This window comes from Chroicocephalus ridibundus, chromosome 3 (genome assembly GCF_963924245.1).
Source record: "Chroicocephalus ridibundus chromosome 3, bChrRid1.1, whole genome shotgun sequence".
NCBI classification, from domain to species: Eukaryota; Metazoa; Chordata; class Aves; order Charadriiformes; family Laridae; genus Chroicocephalus; species Chroicocephalus ridibundus.
Window position 1 is genome coordinate 28,361,679 of NC_086286.1, and position 25,601 is coordinate 28,387,279.

General features: G+C 41.7%; 1 long non-coding RNA gene across 1 annotated transcript in view; it reads left to right on the forward strand.

Moving 5' to 3' along the window:
* LOC134512804 (uncharacterized) overlaps positions 1–25,601 on the forward strand; it is a 127,773-nt gene that overhangs the window by 40,487 nt on the left and 61,685 nt on the right. Inside the window, exons 7-9 of the long non-coding RNA XR_010070246.1 lie at positions 18,694–18,834; positions 23,432–23,499; positions 24,547–24,679. This is a non-coding gene — a long non-coding RNA (uncharacterized LOC134512804). The remainder of the gene's footprint in view (positions 1–18,693; positions 18,835–23,431; positions 23,500–24,546; positions 24,680–25,601) is intronic.

Here is a 25,601-nt window from a genome sequence, read left to right on the forward strand (position 1 = left end):
CAGCCATGGATATGACCCTCCCCAGCCTCCTGAGAATTTCTATGTGCTGCATTAAACAAAGAAAAAGCTAAATAACGTGTTTCACATATGCACAATTAAACATTGTACGCACCATTACAGCTTCAGCTGCTATACATCCCAGTTGCTAGCTGCTCTCTTTGTAGGAGGATTTAGCTAGAAAACAGATGACTGTTTCCAACCTGACATTGCCTCTAATGACGTCTTTCATGTCAGACGAAGATAACTTACAGAAAAACACTAGAAACAAAATTACTGAGCTGTAGTAAGTAAAGCAATAGAAAGAAAAGAAAGCTCATTAAATAAACACGTATGTGAATACGTAGTGTTCATTCTGTCAAGTTTTTAGAAGTGAATATAGTAACTTTTTCTTTGTCTGACCTTACAATCACAGCATCTGGGTTCTTGATGTTTATCTATGGAGACCTCTGGCAAACAGGGGAGCAGTTTATAATCTCCATTCTATAAAAAAGAATTTTCCGTGGCAGATAACATCATAGCCTTCTTGATGTCAAAGGCAAGGCACTATCTGATTTTTCTTGCTGCAGGATTTTACTAATAGAAGTTAATGTAAGAAATCCACAGGAGAGTGAGAGATGGAGACAAGGTTTTCATCTACTTTGTCAAACTATCCACACATAGCCCATCATCCAAAGCAGTTATTGCTGGCTCAAATTCCTAGTCTTGTATTACATGCAATGAAACTATGATATGTTCAGAGGGTTCTCCAGCTTGAAAACACCCAGCAGTGCTACCCTGGCCTAGCTCTCATTATCTTCTGCCCTTTTTAGACTGCATCAGGGATGACAGGGGTCTTACACTTATTAACAAGTAGGTGTGACGAAAACACAAGGCCTGCTTTCAAGCGTCCTTCCAGATGCAAGAAAAGTAATTGCCGGAAAAATGCATAACTAAATTTCCCTTAGTGAACGCGCAGATTAGCAGTTTGGTAGCAAGCCTGAAGAGACAATGCTCTTCATTATGGAGGTGTCGGAAACATGGTGCCCTCTGTTCTTGTCACCTCCCTTTGGGCACCTACGTGAGTACTACTGTTAGGAGCTTTCCGTGCTTCCTGCAGTCTGTGGAGAGAGGGCTAGTGCCCATGCCTGTAAGATCTGCCTCACTTTCTGGTGGTGCCAGGATTTACAAGGAATAAATCTAAAGTTTACTTCCCAAATGCCTTCCCAAGTTATGCTTTTAATGTTTATGGAATCACTATGACTGTGTTACCACAGCAGCAATCATTTATGCCTTTGGAGCTGCCTGCCACTGCAGGGGAAATTCGGAAGAGCCTGTTTTATTTTCAAAGGAATTTGGAAACCGTCGTGCTCCATTTGAGCTCCTGGGTTTTCCGCAGAGCTCAGCGTTGAACAGGGGTATGCTGCTCTCGGCTTCTCTCTGTGGGAGCAGATGCGTGTTGAGACCCCTACAAAACTTTAAGGACTGCTGTTAGGTCCTACATTCATAAGAAACGTCTGTTGCAAAGTTCAGACTGGGTTTGTTCACAGATTTTTTGAGAGGGCCCTCAAACAAATTGCAGTTAATTTATACTTTTGAACAGGAACTGTGTGGGATTCAGTAATTTTGTGGGATTTTCAGATTTTTGAAATTTGGCTAGCTTTCTGTTTGCTTCTGTGTGCGGATCCATGCAGGCATGAGGTTCATAGATATGAAGCTATGAAAGCTGCAGCTTAAGGAATTGTTTTCATCAGCCCTTGAGAATGGAGACTTCCAGTCTGGCATACTTATATTGCATAACGCACTTCACATTGCACTCAGTCTTTCCAAAATACCATCTCCTGGAGTGTATGCTTGAATAAAAACGCTCTCCAGACTCATTCAGTTTCTAGGAACATCTTATTGGAAAAATTGTTGGGTTTTTTTCCTCCTAATGAAACCAATGCAATGAAGCACTGAATGGGAGAAAGATATTAATGAACAAATCCTCTAGAAGTAATGGCTCAGGAGAAATGTCCATGCCAGCCGGATGCAGGAATGCCTCCTAGATACACTGAACCTGGTATGTGCAACTGTGTTTACGTAGCAAATCAAAGAAGATTAGCTTCTATACACAAGGTCCAAGGAGATCTGAACCAGGGGAGTTATACTTACTTGAAGGTACAGTGAACTTTTTATGATCAAAGATTACTTTGGGGCCTTTCCCATAGATCAAACTCTTAGCCTCAACTTGAGATATAGGTTGAGATAAAATTGATTCCAATGTTACAACGTTCCAATGTCTGAAACCTTTTTAGTTCATGTAAATATGCGTCGTTCCTCTGCTTTTGTCCTAGTATCGATAGTATTCATTTTGCCATCGAAAGAATGGTTATGACTTTATTTTGAAGCCGGAGTATTGGATGCAAGTTTACAAAAGCGAGTGCTTACTTGCAAAGTATACTTAGATGTAAGTTTTGTAATTTCTTGTATTCTGGAAATGCTTTACAGGGAAGTCCCACTGAAAGGAGGTCACCATCAGCAGTAAGATTCTGGTGCTGATGTAGCTTTATCTCAGAGAGAGAGAAAAGCCAGGCAATAAAATGGGATTATCAGTGGAAATGAAAACATTTAAAGGAGTGAAGCATAAGAATAAACAGTCTCTCTCACACGCCCACAAAAGAGAATCTTTCAACTGGGCCTTCAGATAAGGAAACGTTTCCACTAGAGGTGCAATTAGAAGAAATAATTGGGTCAGTTGAACTCTGGGTCAGTTGACCCTGGGCCTCTTTGTGGCACAAGTCTGATTCTGCCCTGAGCAGGAGCAGAGCAGGGAATGTGACTATACACAATCCTCGTGGAGACCAGATTCATCGCTTTCTGAGTCCAAATGCCACAGGTTGAAGCACTGACTCGTAATATCGCCAAACACTGGGGGAGCTAAGATCCAGATCTGGGTGGGGATCTACGCAGCGTGATCTGGATCCCCTTTATCCCTTAGGGCACTGTAGCATGCTGTCACACTTTTGCTTTCCCTTGTTGCAGTTACTTATTTGTGAGTCATACAATTCTGTCAGCTCACAGCCCGGTTTCTTCTCTCCTGATAAAGTATGAGAATAGTGATTAATGTCTTATGTTTTGTTGTGCCATGAGTTGCCATGGGAACGAGCTCGAGGTTGCAAATCTAATGAAGTATCCTATCTTGTGGAACAAAGGAAAGCGGGAAGCGATGGTACTGTGGGCAAGAAGCCTTATGTGAAAGTCTGTTGTCTGAGATCAGTTTAGGTCAGTTTGGCTGTCCCGGTACTTCCTATCTTGTCTTTCAGTGCATCAGGAAATCTTACTAGAACTTGGTCTGATTAGGAATTATTCATTACTTAAATATGGACATTAGAATCTAATTTCCTATATGCTTTTTAAAATAATGGCTGTGGAATTTGTGTTGTTTATTGACTGAAAGTTTTTTTACTTGCAGAAAAAGGAAGAAAATATACCCAAAAGCAAAAATATATGGTGCAAAAATTCAAGAACTGCTGAGAAAAATGCCAACACCTTCCTTTCTAGCCCAGGATACATAGTCCGTGCTCTGTAGCGTGTGCACTGAGAGGAGTACATCCTCAACCAGAGCAATGTTAGAGTGATGCTTTCATCGTTAGACTGTCGGAACAGCTGGTTATCTGCAGTGTAGGAACTTCCCGGGGCAAGGGCTGTATCTTGACCTTTGTGTTTTATAGCCAGTGGTCCTCACTTCCTTCACCTCTAATATGCTTCAAAATTATACAGGATTTTGCAGACTGGAAGAAACATCTCATTCTGCACAAAGCTATTAGAAAGGGTGGTGCAATCTCTGAACAACCACTATTATTGTTTCCTAGTCAGTGATACTGCCAAGTGTGTAGGAAGCTGAATTCTTCCTGTACAAGCATTTCCCATAATTTGTACCTTAATTTCTACTACGCTAAGTAAAAACACTTCCTCTCTTGGGGTGGGCTTTTTTTTTTTCTCTTTGGGCGTAAGAAAAGGCTGGAAAACTGTATGGATAACACCATTGCTCAGTGTTGTCCTTTTCCAGAACTCTGGTCCGCGTGGCGTGCAGGATTGTGCTGGGAATTTCCCCCCTCGCGTTTGGGCCCTGCCTGCGATTTATAGGAGAAGGATGGAAGTCCTGACATTTGGAACACAGCAATGCCTCTTGCTTATTTCCCAGTAGAACTTTCGACTTAAAAGATTTAGATGCTTTTCCTTATTAAACAGAGTGAATACTTCAGTGTTTTCAACTCAAAGCCCATCAACATATCTCCATATTTTGTCAAGGGGCCCAGCTGCCAATTCTCAGTGGAAGTGCTGTTAGCAGTGGTGGTAATCCAGCATGGTGGTCTAAGAAAAGGATAGCAGCCAGACATTTGTGTTCAGGCTCCAGTTTTCTCTCTTGCATTTGGCTACAGTCACCGAAACCAAAGCTTTAAAAAAAAAGTCTTTGGTTTATGATAAACAAGATGGTCACCCCGGAATTAGGATCCCCTCGCTTTTGAAAAGGTTGTCTCTTACCTTTGTGCTTGTGTTTCTTGATCTGTCAACTCTCGGCGATGCTATGTTTCTTAAAACAGACTTGTCTGTCTGGTAAACGTTTGCAATGCAATGGTTAAATCTAAGACAGTAAGTGTGCAGATGGTAGACTAGGTTATTAATTTTGGTCTGTAATTGCAAACTGAGAATAGGGTAGGAAAAGTCATACAAAACTGGATTATATATTTGAGGCTTTAATCTCTGCCATTGAATCTCCATCTCTTTCTGTCTCTTTCTTTCTCTCTTTCATTAGCACGCATGTCCCCAGAGCTCATACTCTCTGCTCTGGCTCCCAGCTCATCCCCGCTGTCACCACAGTGGCATTTGGCAGTCCCTGAGGTGAGAGAGGGAGCTGAAAGTGTGCTGTATGGTGTCCTGCAGCTCTGCCCCAACACAAAACACATTTCCCACCTACAGGACGCTTTTTTATGTCTCCCCTTTCCGAATGTTCCCTGTTTCTCTGCCCCCGCAGGACAGCACTCCCTGTCCTTTAAGAGAAGTTTTATATTCAGATTACTAATTTTAACCTGATTATTGTTTGTGAAACCAATAATTGGAAGAAGTCAGTTATTGGTTAACAGCTTTAGCGGTAAATCAGTTCCAGCAGCTTGCTGCGCTGCTGCTAGCATGAATCCACGTGCTTCTCAGCTAGAAGCTCTCGTCTCTCTCTCCTCCCCTCTCTCTGCGATCCTTTGCTGGGTCCATATGGTGCTAGGGATGTTAGCACTTCAGAGGAGTGTTTCAATATACAGTTATGATTCTAATTTTTGGCATCAGCTTTTTATTACAAGTTGATGCCTGGCTGGAGGCGTGAGAGAGTGGGAGCAGAGAGGGCTCTCGACCATGTGTGAAGCAAGGAGACGGCAGGCTGCGGTAGCAGAAATAATACAATAGCTTTTCTCTGGAGCATGAAAATGGGGTCTGGAGCAATCCCCTTGGCCCTTAATCTCTTGCTAATCGATATCTGTTGCTAACCCTGGCGTTTATAGCAGGCACCATGACAGTTTTGCTGGGAGGAAGGGTCAGGATTTCAACTACAATAAAAGTTGCAACTCAGGTTAGTAGCATGTAAAGTTTTTTTGTCTGACATGGGCGCATAAAGTATGAAATCCAAAGCTCTGTTTGAAGATAAGACCAATTCTAGGTACCGGTGCTCATTTTCTATATTGTCTTCAGTTTGCTTTTCATGTAGGTCTAAAAATATAATGAAAATGTAAGCAGATGTGTTTCTATGATAATACAGAATAAGCTCCTGATATGGAACAATTTGGTTTGTATTTTATATTAGGCAGAAGTTGGTACTTATTTATAAGATCAGCAAATGCAACCATATTTCCAGATAAAACCAGTAATAATTGTAAGAGATTGTGTGAAATTATTAGTAAATAGCAAAGAAGCAGAGTAGTATCCTCTGATTAGCAATTACAAAACTTAGAGATACAAAATTAAAACTAAACTCAAAAAGGAATGAAAAGATGTTAAGGATGGATATCCTAGAATGGTTTAGGTTGGAAGGGACCTTAAAGATCATCCAGTTCCAACCCCCCTGCCATGGGCAGGGACACCTCCCACTAGACCAGGCTGCTCAAAGCCCCATCCAGCCTGGCCTTGAACACTTCCAGGGATGGGGCATCCATAGCTTCTCTGGGCAACCTGTTCCAGTGTCTCACCACCCTCACAGTAAAGAATTTCTTCCTAATATCTCATCTAAATCTCCCCTCTTTCAGTTTAAAACCATTACTCCTTGTCCTATCGCTACACTCTCTGATAACGTGTCCCTCCCCATCTCTCCTGCAGGCCCCCTTCAGGTACTGGAAGGCTGCTGTAAGGTCTCCCTGGAGCCTTCTCTTCTCCAGGCTGAACAACCCCAACTCTCAGCCTGTCTTCATAGCAGAGGTGCTACGCTCAGGTTTAGGCTCTGTCCTGAAGTGTTCTTGTTGTAGTAGCCTTATAATATCAGACATTAGCACACGCACAATACCACACACAGCTCTCCCTAATGAAGGACTGATATACCGTGGTTGGTGGGAAAACCAGAGTAACAGAGATTGCCTAGGGCACAAAGGGGGCAAAAGCATCAGCCTGACCTAGCAGGGAGCCAGGTCTGATCCAGCTGAAATTATTAATTCTAGTCCAAAACCAGCCCTACTAAGCATAACCCGGGCACTTTGTCATTATGTGGATCCCTGTGTACCATGTTGCCCTGTGCTCTGGGTCATGCTGGGCTTATAAATAATCAGAACGAGAGCAGCCATGTTGTGTGGGCTGAGGCAAAGAGCACAGGTATGCCCTGAGGAGGTGGTTGAGGGCTGTAGCATGCCGTGAAGCAGGCAGACAGAGGCTCCTGATGGGCAATACTGGAGATCAGGGGTTCCCAGCACGGTGCAGGTGTGAGGTGTGTGGGTGTTTTGTATCTTACTCTCAGGTGCTTGTACCTCCTCACAAACTATGCAGGGAGCCACAATGCCTTAAATGAGGGTTAGAGACCCCACTTAGGAGTCAGGAGTGAGGTAGACTGCATGATCTTGTGTATTGCACTTGCCCGTAAGAGAAATCTTTGTGGTCTGTAAAACTTCGGAAGAGTTTTGGGCCTTTCTGAAAGTAGTTAAGGAACAAAGGAGTGTATGGAGTCCTTCTGAAGGAGAAAAGGATGAGAGTATTCCATGGAGACGTATTAAAGTCAATCCAAAGTGAACTGGTGACTTTACAACCCTCAAGCAAAGTACCCCATGTCGTTTGTTTTATACAACAGCATCGTGTATGAAATATGAAAATGTGTACATGACCTTCTTTTAAACTGCTGTGATTTATTGCTGCCAGAACCATGAGGGAATCAAGACGAGCTTATGAAGAAATCAATGTTATGTGGGATTGCAAAATGATGCTAGGTCTGACGAATCCTTTCCGAAGCCCTTTAACCCCAAGAAATCTGCTGCTTTACTCAGATGTTGCAGAGCGGATATCTCATCCACTCTGATTCCAAAAAGCCTTAGGTCTCTAAATGTTTTTCAGGAAGGTGATGTTTGGCTTTTTTTAGTATTAATGTTTGTGTTTCATGCAGTCTTCTGCATGCACTTAGGTTTTGTTGTCATGATGTCTTTTCGTTGCTGAGAAACTTGAATGACGCTGGTTTTATTTTCTTTGGCAGCATAAAACATCCCATTTTTTTCAGATTATTCAGTAATCTCCATTTGCCTTGCTCTGCTAAACATGCTTTAATTTAAAAGCTACTGTGTTCTTTCATATTTGTAATTTGACGTGTGCTTCTCCCATTTTCCCCAGCCTTCTCAATACTTCTGTAGCGCAGCTGCTGTCTTCAGATTATAGTTCTGAAGCAGGAGAGAAATACTGGGGAGAACCAAAATTTTTTATTTGTTTTCTTCAGAAGATACTGTTAATCTGCTGAAGTAAGAAAAGTCTTTGAGCTGAAAAATGGGTCAGCACAGCCTACAAATCATAATACAATTATTTGTGTTTGGGAAGGTGCCATAGCATGACGTATGATTTTCATTGCCTATTGGTGTTTCCTACAGTATAGGAGTAAACCTGTCTGATATTTACAACTCGGGTTTTTTTCTCTCCTTTTCTCTGTGTGCTTTTGTGAAGAATTAGTGCATCAAGTAGCATACCTGAAACCTGAGATACCTCAAGCAGGTGTTGTTTTCCAAAAATATTGAGGTCTCGATCTGAAGCCTGCTGGGTGATTCGAAGCAGGGGCCCAAAATCGCAGATTACTTTCAAAAATCTTTAATGGGTTTTGACCTAAGTGGAATTTTGACCTATTCAAGAACTAGCTTATACACAGGTATTGTGGTACGTGAACCGTCAAATGTCTCTGACCTCTTGGTAAAGCAATTAAGTGGTCTGCTTTGCACCGTGCAGAGCTAACCTTTGTGGAGGTTGTCTGTACAACCTTTGGGAATGTGAGCAGGTAGTATGTCCTCATTAGGTATGATGGAAAGTCCCCATCAGACAGATGTAACACACGTAGTGGGTGTCTCAGAGTGCAGTGACATGGCAGGTATGCCACCAGGGGGATGTGCTGCAGCCTCAGCACAGCAGTGTGCTGCTGTAAGGCTTCCTGGGATCAGACCTCCTTCCAACCCGTTGAGCCACAGTCATACTCCACTGCTGTGCTTCACCCATCCTCAAAACCCGCTGGCATTTGGGGTCAGTTGGTGGCAGTAGTCTACATGGCCCTGTGCCAAACTAGACTCTCGCTTTCTCCTCGCTGGGGCCATCAAAACATGATGAGGCTTTATTAGACTTGACTTGGGAGTTTCGGTGGCTTCTTCTCAGGTCTCCTACATCTGCCATGGAAAATTCTCTGTTGCTACAGAGTCCTCCACTGTAGGGCTGTGAGAGCAGGAGAGTGCTCCCCCACAGCCCCAATGATGTCTGCTTATGATAATGTTCCTACCAGAGATGCTGGCTGAGAGCCTTGCCAATGAAACTGTCTTCGGTAGCATGTTTCCCTTCTTACGAGAAGAGGAGGAGGGTGACATTTCTTTCCCTGAAGCTTCTGGCCGTAGGGCTTAGAATAGGCAGAGTTTCCTTTGCTTCTGGTAAAAAATAGTCAAGATTATGTATGACAGGGCTGTGTCCTGTATGGATCATGTGAATTCTTTATGCGTCTTAGCCTGAGGTAAGTCTGGCCTGACTCACCATTACTTTGTGGCTGTGTATGACAGGCAGGGATTTCTTGTTCTCAAAAAAAAAAAAAAAAAAAAAAAAAAAAAAAGAATAATTAGGAAAACTGTGCTCAGACAAGATAAATCATTCTAGTAAAATTTTCCAATGTTTTGATGAAAAATCAGTAATGTTTATTTTATTATTAGTGCCATGTGTTATTGTTATTACCATCATTTTCAGTCAAACCTGCGAGTTTATTTTCAGCCTTATTTTCAGATGAAAGTTTTTGCCCTAGGACCTTGATTGGAAATGATTTTTTTTTTTTTTCTTTGGGCCTGGTTTGGCAATGCATTGTCTTTCAATAGGCATGAAATCAGCTCAGGAGGCGCTTGGTTCAAGCGTCAGGATTTCGGGACAGGCCTTAGAGTAGAGGAGTTGCTCGGGAGGTCACATTTTGCTTCTTCTCCCCCTGCTCCCATGTTCTGCTCGTGTGAACAGAGCAATTGGTGCTGAGGAGCTGGTGTCCGCATGAAGAACACTTCAGGTGCTCTACCTTGAACTATTTCTAATCTGGTCCTGTAGGCTGCGTATCCGTAACTGGTTGGAGTGCAGTAGGTGCACTGCTGGAGCAGATCTTACAGTTTAGTTTCATAATCCAGTTTGTGAGCCCTAAGGCTGTTTGAAGTGCAAACCAAATCATGGTAAGTGGGATGATAAGGACATTTTCTTCAAAAGCTTACTGCTGATTTGAGACAGAAAGCGAATGTGAGCGCACTTGCTTTATTTCTTGTGCTCAGTGATTCCTGACACGTTACCCTCTATGTAAATATCCCTGACATGGTTAAATCATCAGAAATGCAGCCATACTCTTACGCAAACTTAAGCATTATGGGCCTTTATACAGTAAAAAAAGAAAAAAAATAACCTAGTATTTTAAGAAATCCTGTGCAATGTGCATTAAAACTGTGTGAATGGCTGTCCTCTCTGTGTTTCAGATAATTGGTAAGTCATCTGGAGCAAATATCTTGTGTGCTGATAAAACATAATCGTTTTTATCAGTTCAAACTGTGGACTAATTGTCACACATTCAGTGGCCTTCAGCAGGAATTTTTTCAAAGCCACATGCTATCTACGGTGTCGGCTACTTTTTTTACCTGGTCTGGATTCTCTTCCACTTACATTACACCCTCACTTCTATGTAAACTCTGCTTCTGCTCTGTTTTGGCTTATCACCTGCAAAGTAGTCACCTACCTTCTGAAATAAAAGCACCGATGGTAACAGTGTGATGTGTCTATCCACCGCAGCCCAAATTCAGTTTAGGAGTAAAAGGTGTCCTGTTAAATTCAGGTTTATCTTCATCTGTCAGTCACCAGTGTAAGTAGAGCTACAAATCCAAAGATTGTAGTACGATATTAGCCATATTTTTCTACCCCTGTATGTTTATAAGAAAACTATGGTCTAGCCTGTTTGGATGTTTCTACTATGTTAAATATATGCAACAAACAACCATTAACGAGTTTTAAAACTGTGATGCTTATTCAGTGCTCTTGAATGTGAGCCAACATTAATTCAAGCTCAGTTGATCCTAATAAGTAACTAAGACCCCATTTCATAAACATGCAATTCTAGCTTGTTATTTCTGGCTCTGCCATTAGGCAAAATTCTCTACCCTCAGAACGACAGAATCGAGGGATTAGGGATAAACTGAAAATCGTGAATAATTCACAATTTTTTCCCTCCTCTTCTCCCTACCAAAGGCAACTCTAGAGGGGGTCAGTAACTGCTCTCAGTTATACACCCTTTATTCTGTGAGTTATGCACACGAGTGTGACCTGCCAGGGCAATGGGATTTGCTCATATGAGTGGAGTCTGTGGGATCGGATGTAATATCTGATACTTTCTATTATCATCATAGGATCACTAGGACAAAGCACCAATGCCTGCACTGAAAGCTTCTACTTACACTTAGCCATCCTGAACAGGGATCTTTGGTGTCTCCCTGTTGTATGTTGTCCCAATACATATTTCTTTTGAAAAGAAATCTATGACATTTCAAAAGAATCTATTACATTTCTTGCTAAGACGCAATCAGTGTAATTTCTTACGCTGGTCCTTCAGATAATCCGGAACATGTGTTATGCTTGTTCCTTAAATAGATTTGTTTTCTACTTCTCTGATTTTGAAGAAAGATATTTTATGAAGGTCTCATGGAGAAGGAGAAAGTTTGCGGAAAATTATCAGGAGATGCATTTTATTACATAAAATCCAGTGATGTAGGACTTCAGATTAAAACAACAAAGACTGAAAAACAATGTATTTCTCAGTAGAGACATTTCTTAGTCAACCTTTGTCTCTACCGTGCCACTGGATATCTCATGCAGCTGTAGAATATAGGTTTAGGACTGTCCTTTTTTGTGTTTGTACAGTGCCCAGTCACTGGTGTCTTTGGGTCTCTGAGCTTCTAGGCATGATGGTGGTATGGAGGAAAGTAAGAGGTAAGGATATATTTCACCTCTCTCCTGCAGTGAGAATTGCTTGCTTGCATTCATAAGGTCTGTGTTGCTAACATACTCCTTTTTGCTCAAACTCCAAGCCTTCTGGCCTTCTGGCTGATGCTGCAGTGTTCATGTAAAGCTGTTGCATTGTTGCAGCATTATGCCAAAATTTTAAAAAAGAACTCTAGTTAAATTAAAAATTAGGGTACTAGTGGCCTTATAGACTTGCTGTCTTCTTTATTCAGTGTCAGTGAATGGCTGTGCTGTTTGGCAGCGCTCATTAATTTTTCTCAAGCGGTTGCTGATGTCGTTATTGTTCTGGGCTTTCTTTTTTCTTCATGTGCAATTGTTATTTTTATCAAAGCATGTGGGGAGAACGCTGTGCACACAGCTGTGTGAGGAACGAATTCAGAAAAGGCCAAGTCAGTTTATAGGAGAAATCAGGTGTATTGCCATCAAGTTTTGGGTCAGTAGCAGGGCACCAAGTGACTTAGCTTTCTTAAAAAACATACTAAGGCTTTTAATTTCTGAACAGAACAGGGGAATGCATGCAACCCACAGAGACTGGAGTCTCTCCAGGCCTATCTAACATAATGAGAGAATTCTTTGTGAAATGCACAAAAAGATGACATTTTAGTGGTGAGTGAAAATATTTGATTACTTTTTCCATAACCTAAAATAATTGGAATGTTCTTTTGCAATCCTGTTCCCGGTGAGGACTCAGAATGTGTAACCTCACCATATATCTACCTCAGAGACATCTCTAGGGCAGTGTGGTGATACAGGAAAAAATGGGTTGAAAAGTCTTTTTTAAGCCCCGAGGAAAAGTTACAGGCATATTCATCTGGGAAAATATCCAGAAGATGAATTCAGAGTCATGACCACAAGTCTGAGGAGAGGAAGGATGGTCTGGGCAAGATTTGGTGAGCACTGCGGTGGTCAGCGAGATAAGGGTGTGCGTCTGGAGCAGTCTGGCATGTCTGTGCAGCCGTTGGCAGAAGGGGAGAAGGGGCACACTGCTGGCTGGCACCTGGAGGCAGGGCAGCACAACCTTGGTCTGGTGCACCCTGCTCCCTGCCACCGTCCTCAGGAGGTCCGCATGCGTGCTGAGCTCTCCTGGGGCTGGTATGGTTTCTTCTCAAGTTTGGAAACAGAGGTCTCGTCCCTGTGGCTGATAGGCAGGGTCTGTCTGTGCCAGTTTAGTGCCAGATCCCTGGTTGGCTTGCCCCTGTGGCCTTACAGGGTTGATGCTAGAAGGATGGTGTTTTCCCAAGGAGTTTTTACAGTGAAGGGTGGACAAACAGAAAGGAATAAAATTGTACTCGCTCCTGGTTGAGGGCTGAAATGGCTACAAGACTTTGTGATCTGTCTTACTTCTGACAATCATTAGTATTTATTGGTGTATGAGGAACAAGTGAATAATACAGAAGGGGTTTAGGCACTTTGCAGCGCAGAGGAGGTTTTTAACAACATCTAACATCTCTGGCTAGCATGAGTGGTGGGTTAGCGTGGTCTTTCACAGCAAAGCTTATTTGGTAGGTTGAGAGGCATGATTTAGCATTTCAGCAGTGGTAAAGAACAGTTAAAATCTGTCAAATTGGTCCTTGGCATTCAGGACATGTATGCTTCTGCAGCAATTGGAGCATTCCTAGGTACAGTGCTGGGTATGTGTATACAATGCGTGTATTTGGGGAATGGAGGCACTGAGCAGTTCTGACACAAGGCATAGCCAACCACGGAAGAAAAGCATAGTCTCTGCTCTGTGGAAATGGCAACTGGACATTCAGGAGGAATCTCATGGGTTGAGATTCCCAATACACTGAGAGCTGAATTGGCATAGGAAACAGGAATAGACAGGCATTGGGCGATATCTCTTTGAACAGCTTGGGATTGCTTTAAAGGTAGACCCAATCTTTCTGCTCCCGGTAATGTCATACCTCTGCTAGCAGAGGACTATGTATATTTAGTTGCTGAGGACAGAGAATGTATTGCCCAGCATGCTCTTTTACCACACTGTTCGTGGATAGTTCTTTCATATTTTATACTGCGTGAACACAGAAAGACCGTTTCTCCGAGAGTGGTTCGCAACTGGACTGTGTTGACACAGCATTTCATGAGGACGCAGAATACCCCGAGTGGCTGTTTCTAATGTAAGAACATTAAACCATTTAAAGCTGGACCAGTTTCATTGATGACTTGGACGATGAATAATATGGAGCAAAGGAGGTAATATCTGTAAGAGGTTGAAAGTCTGGAAAGGGATGGTAGGAGTTATAGATTGACAGAAGATGAGCCAGGCTACATCATGCCTGTTTGCCAAATTAATTATTTGTTTCAATATTTATAAAAGTGAATAGGAAACAGATGGTAGAAATAGAGATGCCTGTCAGGTTTTTGTAGTGGAGAAAGGAGAAAGAGTGAGAGGAAATCAGAATCCCACCATAAGAGGGGAACAGGAAATTAAAATGTCAGACAACTGACAAAACTGCAGGACCACACGCAAATATAAAGAGGTTTCTCTTAGGATCTCTAAAGCATTTTAAATGTAAGTCTTCTCTCTTTTGCCACCCAGAAATCAGAAAAAAGATTTAAAAAAAAAAAAAAAAGGAAAAAAGAGGGAAGTCAAAACACACGCTCAGCCCAGTCTGTTAGAATACAGTATATTGAACATTTATTTGGAAATATATCTGAGTAGTTTGGAAAGGTATTGCTGTAATATCCAGTAAGAAGACACAGAGGAGAGGAGAGGAGAGGAGAGGAGGTGGGGAGTTCCTGGCTCATGTTTTGAGTTTGGTGGTATCTACATCCTTGTCCTCGGCAGTAAGAATTCATAGTCTTTACTCTGCAAAGGCTGGGGACGTGGCAGGCAAAGGTCTTGCAGACTAGGGTTAACAGGGAACTCTGGGTTAAGTTAGTTCTCTGCAGCTGTTCCGAGCACCAGCTGATGTGGTGTGTCCTTACATTTGGCTGTGTTTACACTAGTAATTTCACCTGAGGTGCAAGATATGAGAGATGGGGGTAAGGGAGTACTGCTGGGTAGAGGCAGCTTTACAGTAAAAGTTACACCTAGAACGTTAGAGTGGAGGAGGAGGAAAATAAGGGGTAAAAGGATAGGAAGCTTTCATGTTGAACAGATTTGGTGGAAATATTCCAGGTGTGGCAGGGATCCTGAATCCATGTGGGGTTCTGATAGTGCCCCTCCAACCAGCATGCAGCAGTGTATTCTCCATGCCCGTCAGTAGAAGACAGTCCTGAAATGCCAAGTTGCTCTTTGCAGAAATCTATTTGTGCTGCATCATTGTCTGAAACAGCTGAATTTGGAATGGGCTTGTGAATCCAGATAGGGTTACTGGTCTCTTCTCCTCTCAGAATTGCTTCTGGTTTTCAGTATCCATGGGAGCACAGGGAGATATGTGCTTTGTCCGGCACCCTTCCCAGCTGGAGAGGGTTTGCGGCCGCTCTAATAATCTCTACTTCTTTAGCTGCCCCTTGCTTATGTCTCTTCATATTCAGCAATCATCACTGAATAAGGGCTGTCTGCTGACCTTTCCTTCAACACTAAATTCTGAGCCAACTGTGCTGCTCTGCTGAGATATGGATGTTTTTCTTTCTGTCTGTCTTGTGGTAGGGTTTTGTATGTCTCACTTTGACTTTGGCCAAGTGCCTCAGAGCCTATGGACTCTGAATGCCTTATTTGTATAAAAATGTAGGCTTTTCAGTTGGCTTGACCTCCCAGTAAGTTTCCTACTCTCCTTTGACCTTGTTTCTGCCTTGCCAGTCTTTGTATTAAGCTTTTTTCTCTCTTTCACATGTAAGAGTTCACCGATTCCTCTTCCTTCCCCAATAAAAAGAAGAGAAAATTTTAGTAGCAGCTGCTAATTGTGCCCCAGTCCTTCTGCTGGTGTGTGATGTTCATCTCGGGAATAAGACACTTGCAAGTTCCCATTCACACCAGGTCAGCAGATGCTGCTGCTGAGGGTTGTGTTGAAACTTGTAAAATAGCTTACTTCAATCACGAGTATGGCCTGCCCCATAGAGCTATTGCCTGCTCCATTTTAGCATTAGCTGGCAAATTCAGGCCTTCGCAAGCAGGATCTGTAGACACTCCCTGAGAAACAGTCTATTGTATCTTCATGTTTCAGGAGTAGACTTTTCAGGTCAGTATTGGTGAATATAACTGCAGTTTTGGAAGCAAATGCTAGTCCATCAGTTGGATCAACGGGATCAAGATTAAACCCTTTAGATGAAATGTAGACCACAGCCCACCAGTAAAATGACATTTTATGCAATCAGCTCTTCCTCCAGTTAGCAACTGGTAAACCACAAAAACAAAGTCAGGAGCAAAACCTGGCCCGGTGGAGTCCTTGGTCAATGTCAATAAGGTGCCTGCCAAGAAGATGGATTTTGTGATTTCCTCTCTATTGGCTTTCCAAAGAAGATGTGTTGGAGGAAGAGAAGAAGTGAGAATGCAAATCAATGGTGCAGCAGTTCAGGGTCAAGCGGAGTGTCGGATGGACCCGTTCTTTATTTGTCTGATGGCATAAAGTGGGAGCTTTCCATAAATGCATGTCTCTATATGGCATTTGTTGTAAGCAGATAGTGTGGAAGCAGCAAATAGATTTGGTTTTAGCTGGATACTAGAAGGAGGAGTTAGCGTTTTTCCTGTTTGCTTTTCTCACTTCTTCCAAACACTGTGAACTTTAGCAGGTGCCTCCTTTGGCAGATAGATATCTCAGGAACTTAGCGTTTTCCAAAAGACCTGAACTGAACTTGCCTGAACTTTTCAACTTGTTTGAAATTACCATTTAGGAATAAGGGACATTCAGGTGTGGGATGTGACTAGGAGTCAGTGTCTTTGCTGATCACTGAGTGAGATCAGACTCCCCCTTGAAGCAGGGTATGAAGGATTTTTTTGTACAATTTTAATCTACTTTTCCTTTGACACTACTTCCATTAAAGCTAGATCTAAATTCATCTCAGGTGCTACTCCGAATATGCGTTGTATTTGGTCCATTAAATTTGTGACTTAAAAGCTAAAAAGAAGACATACATGTTACAGAAATGTTGCCTGTGACTGACTGGAGAGGAAAAAGAGTCCAATCCCTTGTCCCAGCATGTTCATCTCTGTGGGGTTTTCCCCTTATCCTTTATTTTTTCAAGGATCTGACTAAAGCTAATGGCCAGCCTGGAATAAATCTTGAAGGTATTGTCTTCCTTTCCTCTCCACTTCACTGAAGCCTGAAATGTGTTGTCCTGCCTGTCCCCCCACCATTGCGCTCGCACAGGGCTGCAGTTACTCACAGAAGGTTGTCACTGTGATGGATAGGAGTGACGTGACTCAGGCTCAGTCCTGCGGAGGAGAAACGCACTGTTGGACGGGGAAGGAGAAGGATCAGCATCAGCACAATATCCCAGGAACTGATGTCTTTTTCAGAGTTACGCTCATCTGTCCTCTTAAAGCATGCCTTTCATAATGCTTCCTTCACCTGCAAGCCTTGCAAAACCCAGCCTCTGGTGGGCTGCCTCCCTTTGCACCAGTCCCCATCTTACCACACAGCCGCTGCTGTCTGTGTGGTCTTTGAAATTCACAGGGCTTGGTGGCAACCAGTAGGGAGGGAAAATAACGTGTTTTATTTATTTAGAGTCAAGCACAGTTTAAACTCCATTCTAAATAAATAAAAACTCTTAGCCAGATCTATATAAATAAAAAAGCAGATTTTCCCCTCTCTTTTGGCTGCTGTTGAACAGCATCAGTTTCGAGACCACACAAGGAGCTGTGTCGACAGCTCTGAAATGTGCGGTGGAGGCAAAGGTGGGAGGGGTAGGAAGGACCTTGATAACTTGCTTTGGGCTTCTAATGCACAGAGGTTCCCTGTGTACATAAAGGAGCCAGCCTGACTGTGGTGGGTTAAAAGGCTAGAAGAAAACTGGGGGCATCTTATGTCTTGAACAGAGGAAAAATTGTATAAAAGACCAGTTTTCCTTCAGATTGTTCATCCACTCTACCGAGTCATCTGTGTGAGTGGAAGGATTAGTTGGCACAGCTGAGGACTACTATCTCAGTCTTTTGGTATAGCCTAGAGGTGATAGAGCACCCATAAAAGTGGTGATTTGAGGAAGAAACACTTTATTCTTAGGAAGCTGATCACATTTGGCCTTTGAGAGTTGAGTCTGCATTACACGAAGGTTCCCACTTTCCATCAAATGGTGCTCCCACACAGGTGCTGACAGTGCCGTGTCTCCTGTTACAACCATCACTTAGGGAAACTCCAAGCATGGTTTCATTTTCTTGGGAATGAAATGTATTACGTCTGCACAAGGTTTCAGATCTCCCTTCACTTTTTAGACCTGCCAAGCTATCAGGAAGGGTGACAAGCGGCAGCTATGTGGAGCACCTGGGTTTTGTTACTCCAGATGAGAGGTTACTCTAGGCCCTAAACAGATATCCGCTTTAAGTGGGTTCTCCTCAGGGCAGCACCCACTGATCATGGATGAGGATGGGCTGGAGGACATGGTTCTGCTGGTCGCAAGATTAGGCTGAGAACAAAAAGGGCCAAATTAATAATCGTCATTTTGTGACTGGTCAGAGGCCACTACAATTATGACAAAAAAAATCAAAGAAACACTCTTGCAAAGTAAAGCTGTACTCACAGTTCATTACCTCTTTCATATTCTGAACCTCCTTGGGCTGGCGGACAAAATGACCAACAGATGTTAGTCACATTGAGGAAAATTTTCAAAGAATAATTTTTTAAACGTGTCCTTTTATAGCTTACTTTACCCACTTTATGTATTAATTTAGAGTTATGTACGGTTATATGTCCCACAGTGCTTTTGGGTTGTCTTGTTCTGTTAGTAAAGCATCAATTCACTTTTCCCGCTTAATGGCACAGCTAGGGTCACAGCTCGTCGTAGGCAGTGGTATCAGAACGTCACAAACTCCTAAATGTCTTCTCAAAACCCTCGTCCTTAAGGTAGTACATCTCAAGGCTGTATTGCACTATGGTCCAATTAGCGGTAAAATGCCATTTTTTCTTTGCACAGATGAAGTCATCATCCTACTCCTACTTCTGCTGTGACAACTTGCTTCAACTGCCAAAAACCTTCGACACAGCAAATGGTCCCAGTCTCCTCAACCCAGAGATGTGAAGAGTTTCCCTCATGGCTCCAGCTGGTGGTGGTTTAGTGAGTCTTTTCCCTTGAGAACACTGCTTACCTTAATAGAAAGAGTGTAAAAGTAGCATTCAGTGTAAAAGTAGCATTTTGAAAATGCTACTTGGTGCATGAACATAGATATTGCGGCATAGGCTCACACTGACTGCCTGTATGAATTTCAAGGCCCCCCAAATTGTTCCATGCATAGGGGATTGGATTCAATTTTTATGTGTGTGTGTATTACGCTTTCAGAAAGAGATGCTGCGTTTTGAAAACCTGAATGTAGGAGAGCTAGGAAAGACGGTGCAAAATACTTTCAAACCTGAATTATATTGATCTTTTCCATTTTCCTCCTTAGAAAAGAAGAAAAAAAAGGGGTTTTTTAATGCTGTCTCCTCTGAAAACATAGTGTCGTTGGCAATGTACTATACGTGCAATAAACAGTTTTTCATGGTTATTAAACACCCCGGCCTTGCCTTACAATTTAACCAGGCATAAAGTCATTTATTGCATTATATGCTGAGTTGCCGTGAAGGATATCACCTACTTATCACAGCATTCTACTTAACTCCACCAAAGAGACTCTTCATTTTCACAACAGAGAACAAAAATAATTTACCTGATTTTAAAACTCTCAATAGTTTACGGCTTCGAAGATAATTTAATGTGTGAGTTTTAATTATTTTCTAAAAATTGTAGCTGAGCTATTAGACCTGAAGCAGAAAGCACATGGTTCTACACCTCTTGTAATAGTGACTATGAATTATCATACTATTCGGCAAGAACGTACTTCTGGAGAAATTTTGTGCAAATTTAGAGAAAACAGCCATAAAATTACAAATACTAACAAATCTTAGTCTTGGGATTCTGAGTGAGTTGGAGCTGCTATTCATTTTTAATTATTTTACTGGAATTCAGTGTAGATGTTAGCTCTGAAACATGAAAGAAATTCCAAGGAATAAAACTAAAAGCCTATGGGAGGCTGTGTTTAAGAAGAACAAACAGAATAATCTGTTTAACTGTAGGCAGGCTAATCTGACACTGATTCTGAACAAAAATCATTAAAATCTTCTTAGGACATACAATTAGCTAAAGGTTATAAAGAAATTGTTGCCAATGAGGATAGCTTTATTTAAGTCTGCTTTTGCCAAATAACTAGATTAAATTTCAAATATTGTTGGTAAAGTTAAATGTGATGACAAGCTGCTCATTTAGCAGACTAGATTAAGATAATGAGTAGGAGATAAAACCACTCACCCTATATTGCAAGGATTAAAAATATTTTGTAAAAAAGTATCTATTAAAAGTTTATCATCGTCATCGCAAGGGTAGAAAGGGTATTCTTATTCAGGAAGTCAGCCAGGCTGATTACTAGCCCAGTGCTATTCAATTGACCCTTTTCTTCCGTTTATTTGGAAATAATTGTGAATTTATTTTTAGAAAAATATCCTGAGGTAATCACACTTTGTTCTGGTAGGACTTTTTTGCTAACCAGGTGGGACTGTTTGATAGGGTATGTTTGGAAAAACAGGCGTTTTATCACAGACAAATGCAAGCACAAAGGTCTGTATTTAAGAGGAAGAAGTCCCTGCACGTTAAGAGTTGTGCATGCTAGAAATCAGCAATTTTAAAGTTCATGGTGGTCACCTAAGTTAACATGAGGTTTTAGGCTGCTTTTAGGAGGATGACTACGGTATTGCATGAGCAGGTGAGAGAATATTATGTAGGATTGCAGAGGTGATTATTCTCATAGATAGCACTGATGAGCTATTTATTAGAAAAGCAGGTTAATTTCTGGTGCCTGTTAGGAAAGGGGGATCATAAACCAAGGAAATATGGGAAAAAAATTTCTGGGGATGCTCTGAAGGCCTATCGATACCATAGATCTTTATGACTCACAAGTGCACCGTGTATAACTTACATGTATAGCGCATAATGTATGCCAGTATTTCTGGTACTGTAATTTTTATCTATGAATATATGTGTATTTGTATAAAGAAGTACGCGCATATATATATATATATGTGTGTGTGTACGTTTGGGAGGTTTGTGGTAACATATCTTCTAAGTTACAATAGTGTCTGTGTAAGAATCTCAGCCATTTAAAAGAGCAAATTAATTCTTTTATTTAGCTGTTGTAATTAATCTTGCTTTACCTCACACAATTTTTATGCTTAAAATGCAGCAGTATCTGGTGTGACTAGTATTGTGTAAACAACTATAGCTCCAGACTAGCTTCATTGATCTCGGTAGCATAACGGACAGCAGAACTCGGACCTCTAAAATTTAATGTCAGTCCTAAAATGATTTTAAAAGGTATTTATATATCTTCTCCTCCTCAGCACTGCTTGTAACCTGAGAGCGTCCATGTGGCTAAGAATACAGACTTGTCTTTTCTAAATTGAAGACGTTCTGCTCATACCACTGGAGAAACAAACTAAAAAATAAGGCAACCAGATGTTTAAAAATGTTGAAAGTTCCTTTTTTTGGAAAGGTAGCTACGTTAAATAAACATTAAAATGCTATTTTTTCTATATAACTATTCATTTTAATGGCACCCCAAGAGTTCATCCAAGGGTCTCTGGGTCACCTGGGAGAAAGTACAGTATATTTTGGCTCCGCGGTCTTTGACTTGCTACAAAGAGCTAATTCTTCCAATTAATGAAATAAATGTTGCTGATGTAGGTGGATTGACAAATTATTTTAAAGGCTAGTTTATTCAAGCAGATGGCAAGTCTGATACAACTAGAATGCTTTAAGAGGCCTTCCCTGGCAGGAAAAGCAGCCCTTGGAAGAAAAAGATGTGGTGACTGTCCACCCAGGTGGCACTTACTCCTTTGGGTATCTTCTGTCTACAGTGGCACTGCAGTGACGCTAGGAAGTATGAAGACTTTTTTGTCCTGTAGGGCTTTCAATAGAGCTTTCTGTTTAGGGCAAAAGCAACCCTGTTTGGACAAGATATCAGTGGTAAACATTGAGAGCTGAGGCAGCTGTAGGTCTGGGAGACCCTGCTGGGCATACTGTAGTTCGATGGGATATTTAATAGAAAAGCAGGTTAATTTCTGCTGCCTGTTAGGAAAGGTGATCGTAAAGCAAGGAAATGTGGGAAAAGAATTCCGGGGATGCTCTGAAGTTTGTCAATACTTGCTTTACGATCGGATGCTGAAAAGCTAAATAGAGCAAGGAGACTAAAGGGAGAATTTCAAGGCTGCAAGTCTGTTTATGTGGGTAACACATAACTTTTGGGAACAGTATGTTTTCTTTTCAAAAATATATTTCTCTCTTTGGAACAGCATCCTGAAATAGCCGCATTTTAATTCATTTTACAGTAGTAGTTCATGAGAGCAGTTGTGTTGCAGTGTTGATATTTCAGGAGTGGATCAGCTCCACAGATTAATTCATTTACATGCGTCAGTAATGGTGAAGGTGGGTTACTGCAAACCTGAGACCCTCTATAGGGTATGTTGATGTCTGGCTGCAATTTCTGAGCTTTACAACTTTAGCTAAACTAATGTGATAGCCTCTGTGTTTCCAGACAGGAAATAACACTCACTGTCAGCTGTACTGTACATGGTGATGGAAAGTGTGTTCCTGCCTTGATACCTAAAGACGTGAAAGGGGTTACAGAGAAAAGCTTCTCATCTCTTGGGGAGCACATCTAGCTCTCATTATAGCTTGAAAAATAGAAAAAATATGAGTTGAAGAAGTCAAATGCAGGATTCCTTTTGCCTTCTTTGGAAGCAAGACTTGAGGCTCTCAGCTGATGCCCATCAGTGTAACATCAGAGGGCTGTAAGCTGATATAGGATGTTGCACACTGCAGTAATCGGAATATACCAGAACAGGCGTTAAATGTACTACCTGAGGTACCACAGCCAGGCCTTCTACACCATAGTGCTCAGCGAGGTCTTTGGCAGAGCACGAGGGTGTATAATAGCATATGCAGGGCTCCACATTGCTGCAGCTAAGCTGCTTTTCTTCCCCATATATTAGCTTGTTTGGAACCTGGTCAGCTGTCTACATGCTGTATGCCGTGCTGTACTATATACAAAAGACAAATGTCACAGCTGGGCAGAAAGCATCTGTCCCTGTAGTGGAGTTAACATCCATGGTCTCTGGGTCTAGCTCAGTGAGAATAATAACTTCAAGACGTGGAATTAAATTGCTTTGCTACTGTATGAGCTTTAATGTTAATTAGCTGTATGAGTGGACATCTGTGTAGGACTAGCTAAACCTCCAAATCCTGACTGAACATTACTCTATTGGGAAATGCCGGACCTCGGTCTGTGTAGATAGGTGAGGTTTTCCTTTCTTCCTGTTTACGGCAAGGGAGCTTTTGGAGGCTGTTTTGTTTTCAGTCACTTGGAGCTCAAACATGAGCTGTCAACCCGGAGAGCAGTGTAATATTACAGATAGTTGGATGTTGTTCACGGAGCCCCAAAGGCTAAATCACCTCTGGTTAAAATATCGGTTTTCAGTGTTAGAGAAATTTGATTTTTCTAAAGAGAAATGTTGGGAATATATGGAAGAAACTGGCTTATCATTCGTGTTCTGGTAGTAGCTTAGTCGTAAAAGCAAGTTGTATTTGCAGTAGATGTGGATAACCTCTTATAATGTGTTGTTTACAGAGCCCAGGAGAGAAATTTCAGCATCATGCCAATGCAAGAGTTTTGTTATCCCTCCTCTTGGGAAAAAGGTATACAAAGAAAATCATTCATTTGTTGTTTTAAGAGGAATATATTTACCTTCCAAGAATTACGCATTGCAGATTGGTTTGATTACTACCATTAGCCTATCTGCTGCTGCAGAATGTTTGCTTTGTTTCTTAAACAGAAAACTAAATATGGTGGTGCGGCTCAAACATGGGGAATATGAAAAGTACGGATTTGCATTAAAAAGGCTGCTTTTTCTGGCTGCGTCTATTGATAAATGTTAAGAAAGCAGCCACTGAGGTCGTTTCAGCAGAGAAATTGGCGTGTTTTTGTCTTTTCCTTTTTTTTTTTTCAATTTGTAGACTGAATAAAACACAATCCCCAATTTCTCCAGCTGCGCTCTGTCTACAGATTGCTCCAGAATTTCTGTGCCTTCAACCTCATCTCTCTCTCTTTTTCCTTTTTTCTTTTTTTTTTTTTTTTCCCTCTAAACACTTCCAAGAGCTAAGAGGACAGTTGCTGGTATGCGGATGAACACTCTGAAAGGAAAAGAATAAATTAACATCAAATGGGCTTCTCCTCCTCCCACTCTGCATACAGAATGTCTTAAGGAGACCATAGCACAGTATCAGTACTGCCTCCCAACACACTCTGTATCCCAAGAACCCCTCCTAGTCCTCTGCAACCTCCAATAACTTCGCTTTCACTGAAAATAAACCTCCTACTTTGGTCTTTCTTTCATGAAATTATTGGTGGTGTCTTCTGGAAGGTGCAAATTGATTAATTTCCCGAGTTCTTTTTTATGTCTAAAAGAACTGGCATTGTAAGGTGCTTTTCAGGGGCTACGTAAGGATGGCATCCTTAATTAATACCCAGTTGGATTCAGCTATTGACATCTGTGATTTCATGCTGTTAAAGAACTGGTATGTGCTTGATGTCACCTGTATTTTCAAAGGTACCCTACTTACGTTTTTTCTATCCAGCCTACATATTAAAGGAGGAGCGTTAGTAAAATGTCAGCACTTACTGCGTTGTTGTATCGGTGAATACTCTTCAGTGAATCAGAGGCTTATGGTTACTTTACATTTCAGGCCACAGAGATGAGGACTGAGATGTGGAAGAACACTTTCCCAGGCAGGGCAGCAGCCCTGGTCGTGGCTCTCCTGTGGTTCCCCTCCCAGCTTCACCAGAGACCTCTCGGATACCAGTCCAGCTGACAAAAAGGTGTGTGTAAAGTTTAATGTGCAAAGATGGGATTTGTTTCTGAACTTCAAAATGCCAACTTGTTTTGCCATGGTTAACAAGGAATGAAACCTCTGATGCTCATGGTAAGAGAACGTGGCTGAGAGAGTGGAGGAATGGAAATTCAGCTGTGCTGTGATAATGTTCACGGCTTTTCTTTATCCTGTATGAGGCAACATGATTATGTTTAAACTTCAGTGAAAACAACCAGAAAACTCTTGTCGTTGTATCGTGTCAGCTTTGATCTGTTATACTTGAGTACGTGTTTTTTGTTTGTTACAGGCTCCCAATCTTTGCTCTAAAAACTACGCTCAGCGTATTGGATCACTTTTCTCCATATCAGTGAATCTGCTTATTGACATCCTGTTAGAGGCCTGTGCAAATAGTCTTCAAAAAGGAATAAATGAAAGACACTAGTGAAAAGCGAAGTTTGACCAGAGGGCAAAGTTCTGTCAAAAACACTTTATCTTTCTTTGTTACTGAGACACGACCAGATGTTTGTTTATAACAAAATGCCTGAGTTGGGATTTTTGAAAGCCCAGATGAGGAAAACTGTATCTAATTGCTGCTAGGAGTGCAGCCATGTCCTAGCTGCAACCTGGGTTGGTGTGTCCTAAAATGCTATATTTGGAGATTCTGGGAGTGGAATAAAAGTGTATATGTTTTCGCTGAAAGGAGATAGGGCTGTCAGTTCAGAAACGCACTGAACATCTGCTCTGGCTGAGCCCTGTGGTTCAACTAGATTAAAGCCCCACATTAAAATGATCATCAGTCAATCAGAACACTTCCTCAGTCTGAGAAACATAACATCACGCTCAGTGTTGCAGTTTCCAAAGAAGCTGATGTGTCGTGGTAAGAAAAAAAAAAATCAGAACAGTGAAATTTGTCACAATTGTGGGGCTTT